This window comes from Canis lupus, chromosome 19 (genome assembly GCF_011100685.1).
Source record: "Canis lupus familiaris isolate Mischka breed German Shepherd chromosome 19, alternate assembly UU_Cfam_GSD_1.0, whole genome shotgun sequence".
NCBI classification, from domain to species: Eukaryota; Metazoa; Chordata; class Mammalia; order Carnivora; family Canidae; genus Canis; species Canis lupus.
Genome location: NC_049240.1, coordinates 49536368 through 49559509, shown reverse-complemented (window position 1 = coordinate 49559509; position 23142 = coordinate 49536368). Strand labels below are relative to the sequence as shown.

General features: G+C 35.9%; 1 long non-coding RNA gene across 1 annotated transcript; it reads left to right on the top strand.

Moving 5' to 3' along the window:
* The first annotated feature begins 1006 nt into the window (after window positions 1-1006).
* On the top strand, window positions 1007-13912 carry LOC111091078. Its single transcript, XR_005373831.1, has 3 exons — window positions 1007-3710; window positions 3990-4140; window positions 13646-13912. It is a non-coding gene; the product is annotated as an uncharacterized LOC111091078 (long non-coding RNA).
* The last annotated feature ends 9230 nt before the right edge of the window (window positions 13913-23142 follow it).

The following is a 23142-nucleotide window of genomic DNA, read 5'->3' as shown; positions in this document are numbered from 1 at the left end:
CGGGGAACCGGGCTTTGGATCCAACTGTCAAGAAGATTGTCCAGAGAATAAGCTTACAGAATGTAAGTAGAATGACGGCATGATCATGCTTCACCTTACAAGTTAAACTTCAACCACATTGCCATGGTGATAATTATCAAAACATTTGATAGCTTTCCAGAGTTATCTTGGCCTTTGCAGCTACTACTATTTCAGTAAATGTGGCTTACCCGAGGTAGTATAAGAGGCGCATAGAAAAACAGAAATCCTGCCCTAATTATAAGATAATTTCTTACTGTAATTCAGAAATGATCAAGACCCTATTTTAAAAGATGATGATACCATCGGGCTAACCATTCACTTTTCTAGTTTATCTGTTAAATCCAAGTAAAGGTGATGGCTTTTGTCCCTTCTGTTCTTACTCTCATTTTATTTTCCATGTGGAGGTATCACCGAGCAACGTTTAGCAATGTGTCATCTGGTGCTACGTTTATATAGCTGGCATTAGGAAGATGAGAAAAACCATAACAGCTTAATTTCACTAAACTATATTTTTCAAAGGTTAGGTTAAATCACATAGTCATATATTGATGAGCAGAACTTTCCTTTCCACGGACTCTTATGTGTGTAGGGTTCAACAAAGCTTTTTCTGATATTGTATGGATGCGTATGCACATATATACATGCAAGTTATAACTTCAAAAATAACCTCTTTCTTTTGACCTGTTTTATTCCTCCATGCTTTTACTGCATGTGTAGAATTTTTACCCCTCGTTGCAAAAATATGTACTTTTCATAGCATAGTTTGGACCTTAATAAGTGGTTAGTGACTATGTTACCAAGATATCTTTCAGTAGCAGTGAATGATCATTATGATTATGGGATATTATTAATATCTTTCGCTGAAAGACTGCATTTTCTAATTGTAAAACAATCCATTGCCACCATCCAGTCCCCTCAAAAACTAAAATTAGCTCCCAGTTTTGTTTTGTTTTTTCTTTTTGTCTTATGTATAGTTCCATATGTTCCAAAGCATGATCAGATGTCACTCACTTGACCCAATGGAAGCGAAGGTCTACCACGATTCTGCTCAAAAGGGGAAAATAGGATTGTTAAATAAATACTGTTTTCCAGAAGTAGACATTTGTTCTAGCGTATAGCCTCGCTGATACTTAGTTAGCTTTTGCATTTGGTGCTCATCTTTCTTCCAAATATTATGATAATTTTTTATCGAGGTAAAATTGGTACGTAGCATTATATTCGTTTCAGGTGTATGACATAATAATTCGATCCTTGCGTGTACTACAGAGTGAGGACCACAGCAAGTCTAGTTAAAATCAGGTTAGAGGAACCAAAATAAAGTTCTTTGGCAGATAGGAATCCTGTTTACTTTCCAGCTCTGAACTCAGCAGGTTAAGTAATTGGGCTACAGAAAAGTTCCTCCATTTCTATTTCCAGCTGGTGATACACAAAAGGCAGGAAGTTATCTCATTAATGGGGCACCAGCTTTATGCAAATTATAGTAACAAAAAGGCTTCCCTTCATACTTTTTCATAAATTACCTAATAAAGTGGGAATAAATGGCCATATTCAAGAGCCTTTGTTGTATTTTTAGCACAAGACTCTTTCTGTTACTGCAAATATGACTAAATGTGCCTTGTTCAAAAGGGGTGTTTATGAAATAAGGCCACTCAAAAGCTTTTATTTCTTAACAGCCTTCAGTTACTTTTATGGCACAAAATTAACATAATTAGTCACAGAGAATAGATGACATAAGCAGCGTGCCATGCACAAAGGGGGGAAGCAGTATCTAAGGAAGGTATTTTGAGAGATCAAAAATTTTCAAAGTGCTTAATACTAGAAGGTCCTTTTTATTTGTGCACAGCCTTAAGATACTTTTTTTTTAAAAAAAACTCCATGAAATTCACATAATGAGATGCAGTAGACAGATGACATTAGCGATGTGCCATTAGAAAGAGGTCAGTTTCCTCTGAAAGATAGTCACTGTTCCTGCTCGTCATTAATTTGCAGCTTCAAAGCACTGAGCATATGATAGCCTGGCATGTTAAGCAAGTTGCAGTTATCTTTAAATAACCATTTTTTCCAGTTATTAGAAGCTAAAGTTTTTAAACTACCAACTGAAAGCAAAATTAAAGCACGCAGCAGTGTAAGGGGAAGAAAAAGGGGAAAGAAAGGAAGGCTGGAAGATGAGGGAAAGAAAATCAAATATATTTTTAAAATGAAGTTGCTGTGGTTTTCCCCGGGGGTGGCCTGATTTTAACTTCAGAGCTAGAATTTTGGGGGGTAGTCAGGAGCCTCAAAGATTGGAGCGTCAGCTAGCAAATAAAACAAGTGGGGATTTTTGGTTTCTGCGTCCTTATTATGGCACATGCTGCAAGGCTAAAAAGTGAGTTGTGTGGTTATTTATAATTCCACGGAGGGGGAACAATGCCATTTTGCAGCCCTGAGGGCTCTGTGAAGTAGGAGAGCAAAAAGAGTGAAGAACGCTTGGGTTCCTGTTACACAGAACTGATCAAATAAAAATGCATTGGGAAATATATCAGATTATCTTATTTGAAAGAGTAGATCAATGAGATTTCTCTGGTTTGGTTTGTGAATAAGTCACAGAATAAAACACAGAAAAAAAATGAAGAATTAAGTCTTTGCATTTATCTGAGTTCGATTACAAGACTCTTCTGTATTAATTTATTTTTAAATGATTCTTTTTTTTTTTTGCAAAGAAATACACAAATGTGGTATAACATTCTTAATATTCACAAAGACTCACAGACTCTTACATTTCAAATTCCCTTGGAGTTTGTTTTTCACTTGGAAATTCTAGAAGCATCGCAGAGGGTTTAGCCGCTTTAAAAACCTCCTGATTTATAGCTTTATCTCCCACCACCCAACATAAAATCCAGTCACCAAAATCTCCAGCGAGCACATGGTGACTGATTTTCTGCAGTATTTTTAGCCCGCGTGTCAGTGGAGTGGCAAGGCCAAATGGCATTGGTTGAATAGGTATTGGCAAGAAAATAGCAAGCAACATCGGTTAACGTTTTGGAACTGTTGAGACTCAATGTTTGTTTGTACGTCAGCAATAAATGGGAAAAAAAATAGTGAATATCAAATGCTGTTTTCACATCTCCACCGACATTTAACTGTCAGTCGTATTATTTTTAAGCATTGTCTAGATGGCCAGAATTGCATCCTTGCTGTGCCTGAATTACCCGGGGCTGTGCAGGGTTGGGGAAGATCGCAGGAGGCCTCCACTCCACGCACAGGAGAGGAAGCAGAGCCCTAGCTGCAGGCTGCTGCTGCAGCACCACATGCCATGGGCCCTGGCAGGACGACCAGCAGCGTGCAGGGGGGCTTCCTGATGGGAAAACCAGGCGTTGGGAAGATGAACACAAACAGCACGTCTTGCCCCATAAATGTTGGTTTCGGACCACGTAACTTGCTTTTGACATTGTTTTTCTTAACTTCCATTTGGTTAATAAAACTCTCTTTTCTTTTTTCATGGTGTATTTTCCCCAAATCGGGCTGCTTCTCTGGAGCAACTTGCCAGTAACATATCAGTGCTCAGGAAACACAGTGGGTGCCTCTCAAATGGCTGATAGTAGAGGGAGCAAATATCAACAGATGCACCAGGAAGACGTCGACGCCCCAGAAAGTGAGAAGCTGAGTGATTTTTTTCCACCTTGTGGCATCAAAGAAGGTATCAGTGAAGGGTAAGTAGGACTCCACTGCAGTGATGAACCTGGGAAGCACACCTAACAAGGGGAGCGTGGGGATCTGAAAGGGCACACAGGCCATGCAGGGCAGGGTTAGGTCACCTGCGATGCAGCCAGGGGCTTAGTAAGAGAGAGTCCTGGGATGTGGCAACCCAGGAGGTTTGGAAATAGCAGTGGTAACAGTCCAAATAGAAAATCTTGATCTTAATTCTTATATTTATTTATTTATTTATTTATTTATTTATTTATTTATTTATTTATTTATTTTTATTTTAGAGACAGAAAGAGGCAGAAGGAGAGGGAGAGAGAGAATCTTCTGCAGACTCCCGACTGAGCGTGAAGCACAAGGTTGCTCTACCTAGAGACTCTGAGATCATGACCTGAATGGAAATCAAGAGTAGGACGCTTAACCGACTGAGCCACTCAGGTGCCCCGTCCTTCTTAATTCTTATTTTAAAATAGCATCTTATCCAAATTCAGGCTACTTGCACTGCTGTTAGGTAATACTTTAGATTTGGAGTTAAAATAATAATAATAATTTCTACCTACCTTTTAAAAGTGTCTACCATGTGCCAGGCACTGTGATATGTGCTTCGCCCAGTTTTGCCAAGTGGACATCCTTATACCTTTTTTTCAAATAAGAAAACTGAAGATGAGACAAATTAATTGACTGCTCAGCATTGCAGAACTGAGGAATTATGAGTCGGATTCAAACCCAGTTCTGAATGGCAAGAGCCATGGCCTTTCATTTACTCCATACAGAAATTATGCATTTATAGGTAATAGATTAGAATCCATCCTCTTTACTAACTTCCAAAAAAGTACCCTCGAGGATCTGAGTATGAATGATAAGACAGGACACTTGGATAGTAATTTTGAAATTTTCTGAAACTCATTTACTAATTGTTTTCACATTTAGCTTTTCAATGGTTGCAAACACTGTATGTGTTTGTAAATGCAATTGATAAGCTTTTTCTAGAAGAATCTCAAGCTCTAAAATAATCGAGACTGTATATAAGTGCGAAAAAATAAACAAAAACAATCTAACACCTCACAAAATACACATCTATAATGTAGAATAATTGAAGAAAAATTCCCATTGAGTTCAAATGCTGTAATTGCCTTTTCGTCACTGTTCCTTTGCATGAAAAACGCTGTAGAATAATTATACATGTTTAGCTATATAAAAGAAGCAGTGATGGTTAATACTATATTTTTTCTTGCAAAATGGATTCCATCTGCTTTTATTACGGAGAATAGTTATAGTAGAATGAGATACTTATTAATCTAGCTGGACTAGGTAAGGTCTAGTTCACTTTAATTAAAAAGCTGAATTTCTAAGGAATTGTATGTATACAGACACACTGAAAGCACCTTAGATTTTATGCTTAACCTTTTATTTTAATCCTGAGGCTTCCTATATTGTTATTTTAAGTACATGTTAATACTATGCAAGCTGATGCTTTGAAAATTCTCTGAGATGTGGTTAATGAAGAGAAACTGCACCATAAATTGCATCCAAAATATGCAGTCCATGCAGATGTAATTTTTCTTGAACTACAGTATTTTGCAATAAACATTTTTTAGCTTGTTTGGATTTATTCTCTGTTGTTTATAAAAAGTACTATCGGGCACTGCTGCTTGAAACAACTACATACAGTAACAATCTGAGTTTAATAAGATCCTTTGGATAAAAATAGATTTCAGATCTATCTTGTGCTAGGAGAATGCAAATACCAATGAAACTGCACACTAGTGTTTTCATAATTTAAACTTTGTCACATGGTATAATGCACTTTCCCACTTTCCCCTGAGTTCTGTCAGAGGAGGCATCGTGGCTCTGCCAGTTTATGATCAATAGAGACAGAATGTTCTACAAGGTATTCTGGGAACTGTAGTTAACCGAGAACATTTTTCTTTCAAATGCATTTGTTAAAACAATGCCCAAAAGAGACATGATATCCCGGCGACTGTCAGAGTTTCTATGATAAACCCTGCATTTTTCAGAGGGTCGTAACTGGCAATTTGGCCATTGCTAAATGGCACCATCTGTAGCTCAGCCTGCAGGTTTGCACAAACCGAGATGCCATCACCGGATCTCATGTAAACCGAGGTTAAGAAAGACATGAAGATAGTTGGTCTTTTCATTGGTTGTCATTTTGAGCAGAACTATCAAGCAGAAAGATGTGCTCTGAGCGGGTGGGAGGGACTGTGGCTAGTTTATCCCACTGGATGGATTATTTTACACTCTTGCTTGTTTTACTTTCCACCTTATACTATTGTTGTTTGGGAGTGGGTGGGAAGGTTGCCAAGAAGAAAATATTATGATTCTATGTTTTGCTGGGAGAAGTCACTATTGCTTGGATGGTAGGCTATCCTGGGAGGCAGAGATCTTGTGGGAGCAGGCAAGTGTGGGGAACGAAGCAAAATGGGACTCTGGCAACCTGGGAAGAGGTGCCCCGCTCAGATGGGTGGGCAGTAAGCAGTTCTAGCAGATGGCCGTCAGAGTTATGGATTTTTGTATAACACAAAATACCTTCATTGTTAAATGTTGGCATCATGTTCACATTTAAAATAATATAAGCCTGTGCGAGTCAAACAAAACATTTTTCTAAACCAGATTTGGCCAATCCACTTCAGTTTAAGACCTGTTCTAATCTTGTACCTTCATACCAACTAGGTATTCATGCCTTCTTAACCGTGAGCAAACTGGTGAAAAAGTAAAAAGCTAGAAAAAAAAGAAAATTTGATATTGTTACATGCAGCCGTTTCTATGGTTCAAGTGCATTGATTACATTTAAATTATTTTAATAACTTTCTCTTTATTAGTTAACCCCTTTTGAATATATATTTCTGTAATGTGCGTGCTTACACTCTAATGACTTCATAGGTCATCAGTGTGCCTCTATTTATTTTATGATTTTGTTTCAGTTTGTTTTTGAAGATGGACCAAAATCATTGCTTCAGAAATCACTATGGAAAAGTTAATATCATTAAATGTAAATAAAACAAAGTTATAAAATAATAAATTTATATTTATGTACAAAAAGGTCTTTTTCTAAAGAATCCTCTGGAAATTGAACAAAAGAATGTGATAGATATGATTTTTGTCTCATAAGGAAGGAAATCTGTAATAGTTGCATCCTTCTTAAGGTACTTTCCAATACTCTAACTTTGGTCCCAGAAAGATTGAAATACAGTAAAATGGAATTGTGTAGAAAATGGCCATAGAGGACAACACGATTATGGAGAAGACACTACTAAAATAGTGAGGAAATCTTGTGTTTTTTTTTTTTTTTTTAAGAGAATACATAAATGCACATATACAAACCTGTAGAGGTCTGCTTTTTTTTTTTTTTTGAAGTATAGTCTACATACAATGTTAGAATTCCATTTTTTTAAAAAAGCATATCCAAGACCACTCTTATTATTTTGAATATATACAAAATCAACCCATTTATATTTATGATAGACGTAAGGATTGCCATTAGACTATGTGTACTTGATCTCTACCTAAAATTTTCCAAATTGTGTTCATTTCATTTGGAAAAAAAAAAATGCGCCATGCTAGCACATCAAATGGCAGGTTATCTCATAGGAATCAGTTTCCATTTTAAAATTATTAGATATTTTAAAAATTCCAGTATATCCCCTGTCTGGCCCTTTAATAGATGTTTATTGCCTTTATTTGTTTCTCTTAAAAGTCTGGTGATTGCTGAAAGAAAAACGAAAAGTACATGTACTCTTCACTGAGGCAGAAAGAGCTCTAATCGTAAAGTTTCCGACCAGAACAGGGTCACCTACACTTAAATTTTCTGTAAACAAATAAGTGCTGAAGCAGCAGATCGACTTCCTCAGTGCATTTTTCCCCTAGTAAAATCAGTTTGAGATAAATTGCAAAATAAATAAATGTCAAATAACAATTCCCATGACTAGTATTTGAACTGAATTTAATGATTATTATGAAGACAAAGCTGTGATAGGCCTCTGTGTAGAATGCTTAAAGGGGGGACCATCTGAAACGATTTTAGCTCAGAACCATTTTAACAAATGAATATATTTCTTAAATTGCCACATCAACCAACCCTACTATCTAATTATGGCCAGCAAAAGGGCTGCAGATTAACTATTCCAAAGCCTGAGTCATTATTTTTAGTTGACATGTCTCAACATCTGTTAGTAAACCCAAAAAGCATTTCACTCACTTCAAAATTCCAGGTTTCCATCTTACATCTGGTTGAGAATGTAACAGGAAGTTGCATTGTTCCAAGTCAGACATTCTCTAAGGACTTGATTTGGACTGTCTGATCTTGTGGGCCATCAATGCTTGAACCGTTCTCCAGGGTAAAATTCTCAGGGTTGCTTCATAGAATAAAAATGTAAGACACCCATCACCCATCCTTTCCACATTATTTAGTATGAAAAAAAAAAATCAGTAAACTATTCATCCTTTGGCAAACAGAGTGGAATGGCCTGAAAGCATAGGATCCTCTAATCCGCCCCCCCCCCTCCAGAATGACTGTGTACTGATCAACACAAAGCACGGTGCCGCCCCTAAACTTTACAGGGAGAAAGATCAAATTCACTGATTATCAAAAGGAATCTTAGAGCAACAATATATGGAAGCATTTCTGGAGAATGTAAGAAAATGATTTCAATGTTTTAAAATTTATTTGGGTTTTAAGCTTGCCCTTTGGGAAGTTGTGTACCTGGCAACATTAGATCAATTGGTAGGCACACATTTGTTGATACCCTGTCCACTTATTTGGAGGGAATCTTTAAAAGATATAAAACTTGAAGCCATATTTGCTATCTGCTATATATCACATAGTCATCTCTATTTAGTAGTCATGGGGGACATTTCTCTTTGCTTGGGGGATAGAGTTGTTTTACCCAACCAACACTAATTGCATTTTCCTTTCTGCATTGGATGCCAAAAGGCCCAGAGCCATATTTATGGCCTAATTCTAAGAAATGTATAGCTTTTCACTGACTCTCCTGTACCTTAACTTTATTACGGCATCAGCTCTATCTCTCTTAAACTCTGCCTTAATTCCTTAACTGACTTTTAGGGTATTCCTCTGGTCATACTGAATCTTCAGAGGTTGCTATGAATCCAATTTTGAACACTGAGAAGTTATAAAAATTAATTTATAAATGTTTCCTTTGGCCATGTCACTTTTTGAAGATTATGAGTTAAAACAAGGAATCATCAAAAAATTTTAGGAAGTCCAGAGTTTTTTTCTTCATTTTCCTAAAATAGTTCAATGTGCTTTTCTCTTCTTTTCTTTTAAATTTTTTATTTTAATTTAACTTGGTTCATATATAGTGTATTATTAGTTTCGGGGATGTTCAATGTGCTTTTCAACCATCAGTCAGCCCTTCTCATAAAATCATAAGAATACAATAATAATCACTCAGTTCAGGTAAAGGAATAAGACAGCTTTTGCAAAGACCATCAAACCTATATAAAGTGAAACATTCAAAGAAGTAAGTTTTCTGGTTCTATTTTTGTGTTTCATGTAGTACCAAACAGACTGTGGCAAATACATTCTGATTATTCACTTTTTTGGCATAGATGTCCTTCCTTTGCAAATGATTAGTAGACACTTTCAACAAAATGTCCCGGTCTCTCACATTCAGGATGTCCCCAAACTAACATTACCTTCTGCATCTCTTTCCTAGCTGCTCTCCTATAGCAGAGCCACCAGATATGGAAGCACAGAGAAAACTTTAACTTTGACCTTTCATCATCCCATAGACACAACCAATTCTACATACTGATTCTGTCTCCAAAGCCACCCCTTTACCCTTTTTCATTTTTAATGTCAGCACTCTACTCTGGTCCATTGCTACATTTGCTTGGGAAAAGAAAGAAGAAAGAAAGAAAGAAAGAAAGAAAGAAAAAGAAAGAAAGAAAGAAAGAAAGAAAGAAAGAAAGAAAGAAAGAAAGAAAGAAAGAAAGAGAAAGAAAGAGAAGAAAGAAGGAAGAAAGGAAAGAAAGAAAGAAAGAAAGAAAGAAGAAAGAAAGAAAGAAAGAAAGAAAGAAAGAAAGAAAGAAAGAAAGAAAGAAAATAGCATTTACTGTTTTGTGTCCAAGGCAAAAATTCTCCTCAAATAAGCTCAAATAAGCTCAAATAAAAAGGGTGTGGAAAGCTGCTTAAATCCGCTAGGAAGTTCTGTGGGCACTGAGGAAGAGGGAAACCAGACCTCACTCTGGACAGGACCTGCTGTGGTAGGGATGTGTACTCCTCCCTTTGACGGGGTGCGGCAAGTCACCTGGTTGTAGATGAAAGCATATGATCCCTCTACAGGATGAGGTGGGAATAAGAAATTGCATACAATATTACAACCTATCGCGACCTACCTTAGTGGTTGAAACTCATACACCAATAAAGTTCAACTCCTCAAAAAAAAAAAAAATCAACTCTTTATCCCAATGGTTTTCAAAATATTGTGTTGATCTTCGAGGTTCCTCGCACATGCTGTGATGATGACAAGAGAAATTGAGAGAGGCAAAGCTCTTGGCAGCCCCTTCCTCCATAATAGCTCTACTTTTATCTGTTTTTATATCAGAGAACCCTGTAAATTTAATTTGATGGAAAATAATAGGTTTCTTCATGTTCAGAAAAAGGTTAAAGCCACTTTCTTTGCTTGGCAATCAAGATCGTCTTTCATATAATGCCAATCTGGTTTTCAAACCTTTTCTCTCCTGTTCCTTTCCATTCACTTTACACTTGCACCCCAACCTAACTGGTCACAATTCTTTTGATATATTACTTTTTTTTTTTTTTTTCCTTCCTTGACTTTCTTCACACAGTCCTTTCTACACAGGCCATACTGTCCTTTTAAACTAAGTCCTTTTATTCCACCATCGATGCTTTGCCAATCCAATCTGTCAGTTTGCTGGTGCTGCCTGGCAAAGTACCACTGACTGGGGACTTAACAGAAATTTTCATCACAGTTCTGGAGGCTAGAAGTCCAAGATTATGGTGGTGGCAGAGCTGATTTCCTCTAGGGCTTTTTCCCTTTTCTTGTAGATGACCATCATTCTTCAGTGTTTTTGCTTGGCCTTCCCTCTATGTATCTCTGTCCTGATCTCTTCTTCATATAAGGACATCAATCGCATTGGATTAGGGCCTATCTGTATCATCTCATTTTGCCTTGATTATCTGTTTAAAGGCCCCTTCTCCAAACATGGTCGTGTTATATTTTTTAATTTTTAAAAATTTTATTGAGATATAATTGACATATAACATTGTATAGGTTTAAGGTACACAGTATGTTGATTGGATACATTATTGTAATATGATTACCATCATAGCATTAGCTAATACCTCTATCACTGCCACATAATTATCATTTGTTTGTGTGGTAAGAACAATTAATATCTAGTTTCTTAGCAACATTAAAGTTTATAATAAAATGTTTGCCTGTATCCCTATGCTATGCTGCTAGATCTCTAGGACTTATTTATTTAGTAGTTGCAAATACAGTCACATTCTGAAAGTACCAGGGTTAGGGTTTCAACACAGGAATTGCAGGGGGATACAATTCAGCTATAATACTATCTTTCTTTTTTTAAAGATTTTATTTATTTACTCATGAGAGATACAGAGAGAGAGAGAGAGAGAGAGAGAGAGAGAGGCAGAAATACAGGCAGAGGGAAAAGTAGGCTCCATTCAGGGAGCCCGAAGTGGGACTTGATCCCGGGACTCCGGGATCATATCCTGAGCCAAAGGCAGACACTAAACTGCTGAGCCACCCAGGCATTCCTATCTTTCATTTGTGTGTGTGTGAAAATACTAACTCAGCTGTTGTTGAAAATACTCACTCAACCCTTGTTGAAATAAATTTGGGAAATATAGTAGTTTCATCATGAGTATATTGCATAAAATAGAAGAGAGATATGCATATGTTAATATCCTTTAATAGCTAGTATAGTAACCTCAAACAAATAATCTTCAAGAACCACATAAAATTAAACTCGGCGTGGTTGGGGTCCGTCTGTCTTTTAGCTCAGTGAGTATGCTGCTGAGGACAATTTTCCTGGCCACATTCTAAAATGCTTACCTACTTGCTCTCTTATATCCCACTGCACTTACAGTGTGTGTCCTTTTATTTTCTTTGTCGCTCTACTTGTTTATTGCATTTCTCCATCACTCTATTTTAAGTACCAACAGGTCAAAGGGCTTGTCTGTCTCACACATCCACCACTGAATCAGCTGTTCCAACACAATGTCAGGCACATTGTGGGGATTCAATGACTCTTTCTTCATTAAATAAATGGAGGGAAAGTGGTGTCAGATATTACAAAGTGAAACGGTAAGCAAGTAGGCAAAAATTCAGCTGTCAAAGGAACTATCCAACAAAGCCAGGAATTCAATATGTCACAATGAATCCTAATTATCGATGTACTGTAAATAGTATTATGGGGAACAATAACATTTTTTTCAAAAGGGCACTGAATAATTACTAAGCTGGTAGGGAGCTGATTATAATTTAAATAAGACGATAGAGAAAGAGTTACTGGTTACTGGTATTGACTACAAACATTTTCATACCCATGGAAAAAAATAACAAAAATAACATCTACTTTCAGTATATACTTGAAATTAAATACTAAATTTTTCTCTTTTCTTTAAAATTCATGTTTAGCCTCCAAAAAAGTTTATTTTAATATATTGACAATATTTAAATATATCACCATTAATTTATCTATCTAAATTTATCCTTCTATCTCTGTATATACATACAGGTGTCATAAATATCATTGCAGTGGTTAAGTTATCCTTTCTGTGACTGTAAAAAATAAGGGTGTCACAGGAAAGTTTTGGGAAGAAGACCCAGGCTTTTAATCCCATATCCTTTTCATGAATCTAGCTCATTGATGCAAAATATTAAACCATTGAACAAGAAAATAGATTCTATGCAAGAAGTAGTTTCTTTAGTGGTAGGAAATTTGTAGTACTGAAGACTAGATTGTCTGAGGATAAAGTTCAAAATAACCACTGAAAAAATAACATGAGGATTTAATTCTTTCCCAAAGGAAATTGTAAAGAAGAGCAAATAATTTAATGCTAATCTAAAAGATAATGAGAGTTAACTACAGAATAAAAATTTCAAAAAGCTTAGTGTACATGTAATCTTTTAGCTGTTTTTCTTTATCAAAATCACAGCTGAAATTGTAAGGGGATTTGTATATATATCTTTATATTCTGCTTCAAATATTTTTTGGAGATTGTAAAGAATTTTGCATGGCTGTGTGTATAAATGGCTTTTTAAATTACCATATTGACACAAACTTCCCTATTTCTTCTGAGTTTTATAGAATAAATTTCCAATAAAACAGAAATGAACTTAGCAACAGGTGAAGGCAAAGGCAGTTGTCATTTTAACAATATAGATACAACTCATTTTTTGAATATTTTATGCCTTGTTTTGCCCTTCTCCTTCTTTTAGTTTACGTTTTCAGACAATAAAAGTAAGTGTTATACTATCAAAAAGGTAACAAAATTATTTGACTAAGTTTGACATTAAAGTTGAAGCAAAATGACAATAATTCTTTCCTTTCTCCGTCTTCCTATTTGGTACTATTCAAACGATTTAGCTTTTTCAGTCTTATGTACAACGTGTGCCAGTAGGTGGTGGTAGTATTTTCTACAAGCACTACAATGCTGTTTTCATTAGTAAATAACCCCAAAATAGAGATCATTTTCAGATCTCCAGAAATTCCGAGAGCAATGTAGAGACTTCAGAGATAATCTTTCCTAAGTCTTATTCCCAGACTCTGTTTAAAAGCAAAGTTAGGCATTTTAATCAGTGTATCAGATTGGGGGGGCGGGGGTGGAGGGGAAAGCCTCTAATAAATTTGGGGGGGGGTACGGATTTAATTCCACAGCATTGACCATTACATTTTCTTTTTCTAACAGATGCCAGCCATTAAATTGGAAAATTGAAAGAGAAGATAAAAGGTGGATATGCGTATCCAGTTAGTGGGTGATTTTAACCAGATTTTCTCCTTCATCATGGCTCATTTGCATTGTGAATACTTGGAAAAAGACAGCTTTTGGGGATTCTTTGCTGTGTTTGTTGCTCCTACAATGTAATACTATTCAAAGGGTCCGATTGTGTATTCAGATATCACATACATATTGCCCTGAGTCGGGGATTTCCTGTTACTGTGAATGATAAAGATTCTTTCCTACTTAATGTACAATTCACCCATTGTGTCTACATATGTGAAAGGGCACCTCTGTGGGATATACATAAGCCAGGGAAGAGACCCAGAATGAGGGGGTGCACTATTTTGGCAGATTGTAGAGAAGAGGTAGTCAGTAAGGGAAAGAAGAGACGCAAACACTAGAGATCATCCCACAAAGGAGCCGATGCCGGTTTGGGATGGGACACTTTGGAAAGTGATCTGGGATTAAGGGCCTTTTGAACTGCATTTGTAAAAGAGTTCTCCTGCTCTTAATTTAATCTAACTTTCGGGAATCTAAAATACCCCTTCCAGTTCTCGGTCCAGTTTTATTTTTAGAAATCAGGAACTAGAAGAATATATGGAGACATGATTCACGTTTAGAAAGCCAAGATCTCTTTAAATTTAGATATAAAGATAGGAGGAGAATAGTTTAGAACCATGTTACTCTTCAAGTCTGCTCCTCGGACTGGCAAGCTCACCTGGAAGCTTGTTGGAAACGCAGAACCCCAGGCATTGCCTTCCCCCCAGACCCACTAAGTCAGAATCTGCCATTTGATGGGGCCCCTTAGGGATTTATATTCCTGTCAAAGTTTGAGGAGCACTCATTTAGAAGATGCCCAGTTTAGGGAGCTACTTTTTCATTTCTTAGGGTAAAGAAAGCAAGCATTAAGTGGTCTTTTTTATATATCACACAGCCTCAACTCAATATCTCATCTACAGCATGACCTTCAGTCACTCAATGTCCTCATTTTCCTATCTTCACCCTATATGGGGATTCTGTTTATATTGTAGTAAAGGATTAAAAAAGAAGAAGAAGAAAGAAGAAAGAAGAAGAAAAAGAAGAAGAAAGAAGAAAGAAGAAAGAAGAAAGAAGAAGAAGAAGAAGAAGAAGAAGAAGAAGAAGAAGAAGAAGAAGAAGAAGAAGAAGAAGAAAATGGACAGATGGCCAAACAGAGGAAAAAAAAAAAATAGGAGGGTGCTGCAATTTCAGGGATGACTGAATCTTAAAGATCATTTAGTTCCTTGGTTCCCCTGTATAGGCAGCCGATGGCAGTGTCCTTACATGTTATGCTTCCGTCAGGACTTGGTGACTAAAGTGTCCTGAAAAGCTTTGCACATAAAAACTGGTGTTGCAGCTCTTTTGAAGCCGAAAGCCAAAAAACCCCAGATAAGATTAAACACCAAAATTTTGGAAAAGTATTGGCAGCAGAATGGAAGCAAATTAAGCTTGTGAGCACCAGTGAATTTTCAGTTGTTCTACAAGGTTTCTTGTTAAAATCAGTCTGGAAGTGTTTAAAATATATTATAAGCTTATTTAAGACAATTTAGTCAATTATTAGTGTCAGACATGCCCATCTTTTTTAAAAAAAGCGAGAATAACCCATTAGGTTACTGTATCCCTTCCCACTTTTAAGCATCTTGAACAAAAGAAATTCAACAATGATCGTATCTAGTCTCAATATCCTACATGACATATGAATGACCCCTTCATATGTGTGCCAAAGAAATATTAATACAATTTTTAAAATTATGAAATTCATGTAGCTTATTAACTCACAGTTCCTCGATTTACGATAAAGCTTACTCTAAAGTTCTTTTGCCTAAGGTATCAAAAGAGATTAAAACAATAAATTGGAAAAAACATAGTGTTATACTGTGTATTTTAGGACCCAGTGGGAGATGTTCCAAGTGGATAAAGGATGCAAATAGTTACCTGTTGTCTTCATTTAACCCGAATATCTGTGGTGATCCTGTTCCGATTCCACTCATTCAATGGTAGAGAGCTACTTTCTGAAATGGATTTGAGACATCAGGAGTGATTTAATCAGTTATTCTACTAAGAGAAAATCGTTTATTGAAGGGGAAAATCCTTGGTATTCAGAATAGTCACTAGGATTGGTTGCTGACACTACAGGACCCTTCCTCATGGGTTTCTTTAATTGCCGTCAGCATAAGCCTGGTACTACCCAGTAGCCTGGACAATCTTTCCTTCTTCCCCTACACTGAACCTCTGTAATAGTTTGTCTATAAAGAAACCCTTCTGGAAACAACAAATTTTGAATATGGCATATGTTTCATTTTGGGACCCTGACAGATTCAGGAGTATATAAAAATAATTTAAACGAAAGATTTAAACCAAAGGAATTGAGGTGTTTGTCAAATAGCTTGTTAGTAGCAGACCTAGATAGAAACTTCGTGATTAACAACCTCCAGCTCCACTTTTTCTCTATATCAAAGCAGGAGATTAGATACAGAAAGAATCACTTCCTGAGCATATTCCCTGCTCAATACATTCAAAGAGGATCACGATCATATCTGGAGGCTATGCCCTGCCCTAGGTCACCTTCCTCTGAAACGCATTCCGTGGCCCAAGGCCAGACCAGGCATACTGGAGTGTCCGCCCAAAACAAGAAAGCATGATTTCCCTTAATATTGTCACCTTAAATTTGACTTGTGTGTAGTTCATGAAATACACTCAGTGCCAGTGACTTTTCATGGCTTTGTGCCTTTTGCTACCTTTTTAAAAAGGTGCTAGATAGAAAAGAGAAGTCGAGGTCAGCGTACTTTTGCAAAAGCACACGTGAAATCATTGATGGACTATTTTTCAGACCATCCACTTTTATTTTAATGTAATTGTTTATATATATCATGTAATAACCCTTCAACAAAGTAATTGAGGAATAAAAAAAATCAACGATCTCCATGAAGTCTCTGCTCATTTTATGTATATATACACGTACACCTCATTTACATATGCATTTACACACATATAGAGCTGCATATAATCAAGCACACACACATGCATATATATAACCTGCAGTTATCCATCATATATTAAGATGTGTCACAGTCCTACACTGAGTTACCTATTTTTTAAAATCTTTTTAAAAAATATTTTATTTATTTATTTGAGTTCTCTGTTTTGAGGTGGGTGGAGAAACTCAATTTACAAAACCCTAGAAAGTCAGGGGTGACCGTGTTCTCTGGGAAACCAGGGCAGGAAAAAGAGTATATTAGGTCTTAAATAAACACTCGATGATTAGTTGAACAAAGTTATTAGCAGTGAGCTTGTCCGGAAGCACGGCTTACCATCCCAACATTTTAACTTTATTATTCTCCATCTTAAATTCATGTTGGTGTCAAGAAGACTTTCTTTAAATATAATAAATATCCAGAGAGATTATTAAATTGCATCAGCTAATACATTCTCAGGATTATCTAACCTCAGGTTAAGGAGACCCTGTGATGACAGAGCATCAGATATTGCTATAGAAAGGTGATAGACTTGTTAGAAAATGAAGCTAAATGGCCACAGAGTCAAATCTGACTTTTCCCATAGCATAGCCTCGGCCCAGTTCTGTGAGCATCCACAGCCTCATTAAATGATTACGGAGCTTACTTTAAACTTGTGACTTGAAAAAGTGGTATCATTTCATTGTTCTTTAATCTACGTTAAGAACATACAACCAGCAGCACAGCGATGAGTCCTGGGGCTGTCCTCTCCAGGCAGGGTGAGTGAGGTCTGTCCCTGAACCCGTGGAGCAGGAATTGGCATCTACGAAGGAAGTGGAGGAGGCCTGGGGGTGGAATCACGAGATTGTGAATAAGGTAGGCAGGCATGAAAAGTCACTGTGCAGGAAACAATAAAGTCATAGAATTGGGTGTTTGTGCAGCACGTCGTGTGGGAGTAGGAGAAAAAGAGTCTTTTTTCTTGGTCAGCAACCAAGTTGAACAGTTTGCAAAGACCAGTCATCTGAAGTGAAGCAGTTGCTGCTGCTTTGAGGCCCTGTTGCCTTTTCACACATGGTTTAGCTTAAACTCTGTTCCTTGGGTGGAGAAATAATAAATTGAGGTTGATCAAAAAATTTCTCTTCCTCCATATCTGTCTGTGTTGACTCAATTCTCATCACTTACCCCTTCGAAATCAACTACGTTTTCTTTCCTTCTCCATTATTTTTCTTTTGCTCCTCAGAGAAAAACGTGGCGATCTTAAAGAATGTTGCATTCAAGGCCACCACAGATTCCAAGAATAATTAGAAGGTGTCTTAACTAAACATCCCCACTGATGGGGAGGTGGCCATCAATTAATTGTATTATTCTGAGATTCGTGAAGACATTTTTTTCCCCCAGAATCATCTAAGAATCCAAGTATGAATTAGCTATTACAAACCAGGGCCATTTAACATTTTTCCTTCCTTCTTCTTAAAAAGGATACATTTGTTTAAACTGGAAAACATGATGTTGATAAGAAACAAAACAAACCAAAACTTCACTTGTGTGAGGAGAAGACATTTTATTAATTACAATCACCTAAAAGTGTACTCTGTGTCTGTGTGTGTATATGTTCTATTTCTATTCACTTCGATATCATGTGACCATGAATTTAAAGACTCCTTAAATACCACATCTAAAACATGTTTTTATTCTCTGAGTATAAAAGTAGTGGATTCTAATTATAGGCATTAAAAAAAAAAACAACATAGACAGTAATCCTACTCCTGGGAAAACCACTACTGATACTGTGATTTATTTTTTCATGATATATATGATATATAAGCATATAGATGTAGATATGTATCTATTTGGTATATAGATAGATTAAAAAAACATAGGTAGACATATATAACTATGTAACTGTTTAAGTACAAAGTACATTATGGAGTAAACAAAATTTTATCAAGCTATTTTCTGATCTTACTGTTTTACATAATGTTTCTTTTCCATTTTAGCATATTTTCAGTTGTGTTCATACTATTCTATTATGGAACACTGTGCATGAGCCTAAATTCAACCAGTCACCCTGTTTATAGAAGAGCATTTGGTTTTCCAGTGGTTTATTATAAATAATCCTGCAATAAACAAGTTAGATGCTTGAATCTCTGAGGTTTTGACAATATTTTTTTAAGATAAATTTCTGGAAGTGGAAATAATGCAAAAAAAGATACAAAAATTTATTCATAACAAATTTTAAATATTTCCAACTATTTCTACCTTCCCAGAGGTTTATGAAAACTTGTGAACTACTTGTCTGACCTATCCCAGAGAAAGATAATTTTTGGCTAAAATAAGTATATTTGATTTAGACTTACTGCATTGTTCATAAGAACACTCTTTTAAAAAGATTCTATTTATTTATTCATAAATGAGAGAGGCAGAGACATAGGGAGAAGGAGAAGCAGCTTCCTTTCAGGGAATCTGATGTGGGACTCGATCCCAGGACACCAGGAACATGCCCTGAGCAGAAAGCAGACACTCAACTACTGAGCCACCCGGGCATCTCTAAGAATACATTTTTAATAATATATTGGTAACCCTATTTCTTACTTGTAAATCGCCTGTTCCTGTATTTTGCTCAATATTTTTTGGGTAATGGCATTTTTCTATTGGACCCAACAAGTTCCTTATAAATTAAAAATAACACCACATGCCTATTAGATGAATTATAACATTTTCCTTAATTTTTATTTGTATTATATCAAACTTTGATATGTTGCTTTGCTATTTACAAATTCAATTTGATATTATAAAATCTATTCATTCTGATTTGTAGATTTCTCCGTTATTTAGAAATTTAGAAAAATTCTATATAAATCACAGACTGCATATCTTCTAAAATGGCTCTATTTAATGTTTTAATTTAACATCGTAGGCAGAAGGGAAATAATCTTAGCATTGAAAAAGGCAAAGATTTGCTATGTAGAAAATTTAGCTAATATTTTAGCATCATTTTGTAAGAATCAATGCAAGAAACTATTGAATCTTGATGTGAAACTTAGTTGTATTCCATATAGTTTTTTGCTTTTTTTCTGAACTACATTCTGATATCTTGATTTGTTTATCAATTTTACAGCAATGCACACTTTTACATATTAAATTAAGCAATACATTTAAATATTTTATAGCTTAAGAATCTTCTCTCTCTTTTTTTTTTTTTTTTTTAAGGTAACATGAGTGGCTTACTGCATTTAATCAAAGCTTACATTTTTTTTATGGTTAGAGAGCATCTACTTAGCCTTTTTGTTTTAAATTAATTTTTTTCTTTATAGATTTGTCCTTTTTTTCTTAGGATGATATATTTTTCTATGATCAAATATGTAAGTAATACACATTTCAAGACTAAACTTTAGAAAAGACATGTCAGTGAAGTTATGTGCCCATTGTCACTCAACAAGCCAGTAAATTATAGCTCTGGAATCAGAACTCATGTTATTACAAATTTCCAGCCTGATGCTTAACCCACTGAAACTCATAGCTGTATTGTTTATAGGCTGAAAAAAGGCCCACTGTGGGGCTCCTGGCTTGCAAAGAGCTTTTCCTACGCACTGTGGAGAGCCTCCCTATTGGCTTGCAACAGTTTCTTAAAGCCTCCATTCTAGAAAGAGAAGGAGCTCAAGACAATATCCTGACCATACTGTCTTATCTTTGTGAGTTAAAAAATAAAATAATGTTAAAAATCTCTTTTGAGAATGCTATTATTGAAATAGACAGTCTCTCTGGGGGTAGGCTGGGGTTGAAAAGGGCAGGTTCCTGGAATGTTATGGGGGCCTAATGATATGTCTGTGATATAAAACAGTTTCTGATATTTTCCAAATGGGTTATTGTTCATGTTTAAGTGATTATAGCAGTGATTTAAGCCAAACTAAATATTCTCTTTCCACGGTTTACTTCAACTCATTCTAATCCCTCTTTATGCAAACTGGTCCAATTTTGAGTTGTTGTTTTTTTTTTTTTTTTTGGTTTTTTTGTTTTTCCTTTTTTTCTTATGTGGGTATTAGTCATGTGGGCAAAATTTACTGGGTGAAAGAGTGTGGAAACTGACAAAAAAAATAATAAGAAGAACAATAGAGGCAAAGACTGTGTGGTTGGTAGGAGGTAAGGGGCAGGATTGATTGCAAGTGTTCTAAGAGAAAAATGACACATCCAACTAAGCATCAGGAATCATTTCTTGCCAATGAAATTTCTGAAGCTGTGGAATCATCTCTAAAAGAAATGATTGAAACCTCTTGTCTGAGCCACTTACAATTGCACCTAATAAAGCTTTTGAGAACTCTATACTGTTAGTAAGGGATGATGACCTAATAAGTTCAGTCCATTGATTCTGTGATAGCCTTGGCAAGACCCACTCATGGAATGACTTCATAATCAAATCTAAGACACCCTGCGAGCACTATATAAATTCATGTCTCCAATTTTTAGATGACTATTCAGATACATACTTGTATTTGTAAAATCACTCTTCCCTCACAAAAGACTGTATTCCTCTATCACTGGAGGAAAAAAAAATGATTGGAAAATAAAATACAAATACAAAATAGTGATTTATCGAATTCTAACACACAACAGCCTGATGCTTGTTTCTAGCTGTTGGCATTGTTATTTCAAGACTAAAGACCACGTCAGACACTCAATTATTATTTTATCAAAATAAAAGTGAAGAAGGAAGAAAAACACTCTAAGCTGACAATTTGTGTATCACATTTCAACGTGATGTGATTTAAAACAGCTGATCTATTAAACACTCAAATTAGACTTTACAAGCAAATAACTGATTCTACCTTGGTTTTAGCATTGCCTCTGGCGCATTTATAATATGAATATTTGAACAAAATTATGAGAGCCTCCCTTTTGGTGCCTGGGAAGCTTATGAACTATTTGACATTCAAGGCTAGGACTTCCCAATGCGAAAAGTTAGAGCTAATACTTGATACAGGTCTGATTGACTGAACTTTGCGTAGTTCCTCCAAAAAGCCTCAATTGGCAGCTCCCTTCTTCTACCAAATAGTGGTTCCCTTCCTAAATCCTTTTATATTCTAAATTAACCTGGGGATTTCCACCTTGACTTCTTTAGTTGCAATGAGAAATGACTTGCAGAAACTTTCCTGTTAACCTATCACGTGGGACAGAATTTGGTTTCTCTAATCATAAGCTCAGAGCCCTATAGAGAGCTTCTAAGTGGTAAAAGGAAAGGAAATTGGAAGGAAGAACTGAAGATATTTTCCTCCTATGAATTAGCACAAATACAGATTTATAGCCTACACATGTGTTTTGTTTTTACTGATGGTTGTAACTAGGGACACCTGTAAGACAGAGCCAAAGGGGAAGAATTAAAAATAAATGGAAGAAAAACGTAATAATAATAGCTTTAGAACTTGATTTGAAGCCTAGTATGTGAGACTTTAAAATTCCCCTTTCCTGGAAAATGTTTTATCATTTAGCTTATGTAATTTAGCATACAGTATGAAGGCTGAAATATAACAACATTTTTTAAAAGATTCTTTCAGTATTTCCAACGGAAATGTTGAGCTAAGTGTAGAATTTGTGGGATCAGTTAGCTTATAAATAATGATCCTTTATGCTGGCATTGGGAAATCCCTGTTCCCACAGCTAGTTCAATAAAGCAATTAATATCAATAAATGCTGAAGAAAGCAAATCTCTATTCACTTTTGTCTGGATTAGTTAACATGAAAAAGATCCTATCCCTCTCCTGGAGTATTTAAACTTCCCATAGGACGACATTCTAATGAAAGGTAAATAAAGTATGTTTTTGACATATGTTCCTCTTGTCATACACTATCTAGTTATCATAAGATGGTTGACCTTGCTCCTCCCTAAAGAAATTTTCACTGTGCTTTTTCATTTAGAACAGGCTCTTGTGACAAATTTGTATTGTGAATATACCTCAGCCTTTTTCCCTCTCATATCATTAAGTTTGCTTTCTGCTTAAAAGCAAACTGCTTTTCTGCTTAAATTCTGCTTTCTTTAAAGAATTAAAGAAAACATAACTTCCAAAATTGAGATATGTTTTGTTTCTATACAATGCTTACACATTCCATGCAAAATAGCTCACTTGAACTCAGGATTGGCAGAGGATATTTGAAAGAAAGAGATCTTTATGTGACAGGGCGTGTTTTAGTGAACCTCTTAAAAACAATCTACACAGTGAAAAAGTGCTTTGTCGAGGTGATGGGTGAGATCCAATTGACCCCATCGATAGATACGTCTTTGTACATTCAAACTTCCAAAGATCAGTATTCAGAAAATCAATGACAAGGAACAGCCTGAACTGTCACTATATTTGGCTAGGTTATTTGAGATTTCACACACAAGCAGTAAAAGCCTTAAAAGATATTATCCTGTAGTGTCCAAGAAATGCGGTAATAAGGTAAGAGTTGAAATGCGTTGTTGGCATGAGAAAGCCATGCCTCATGCCTCATTTTTAACAC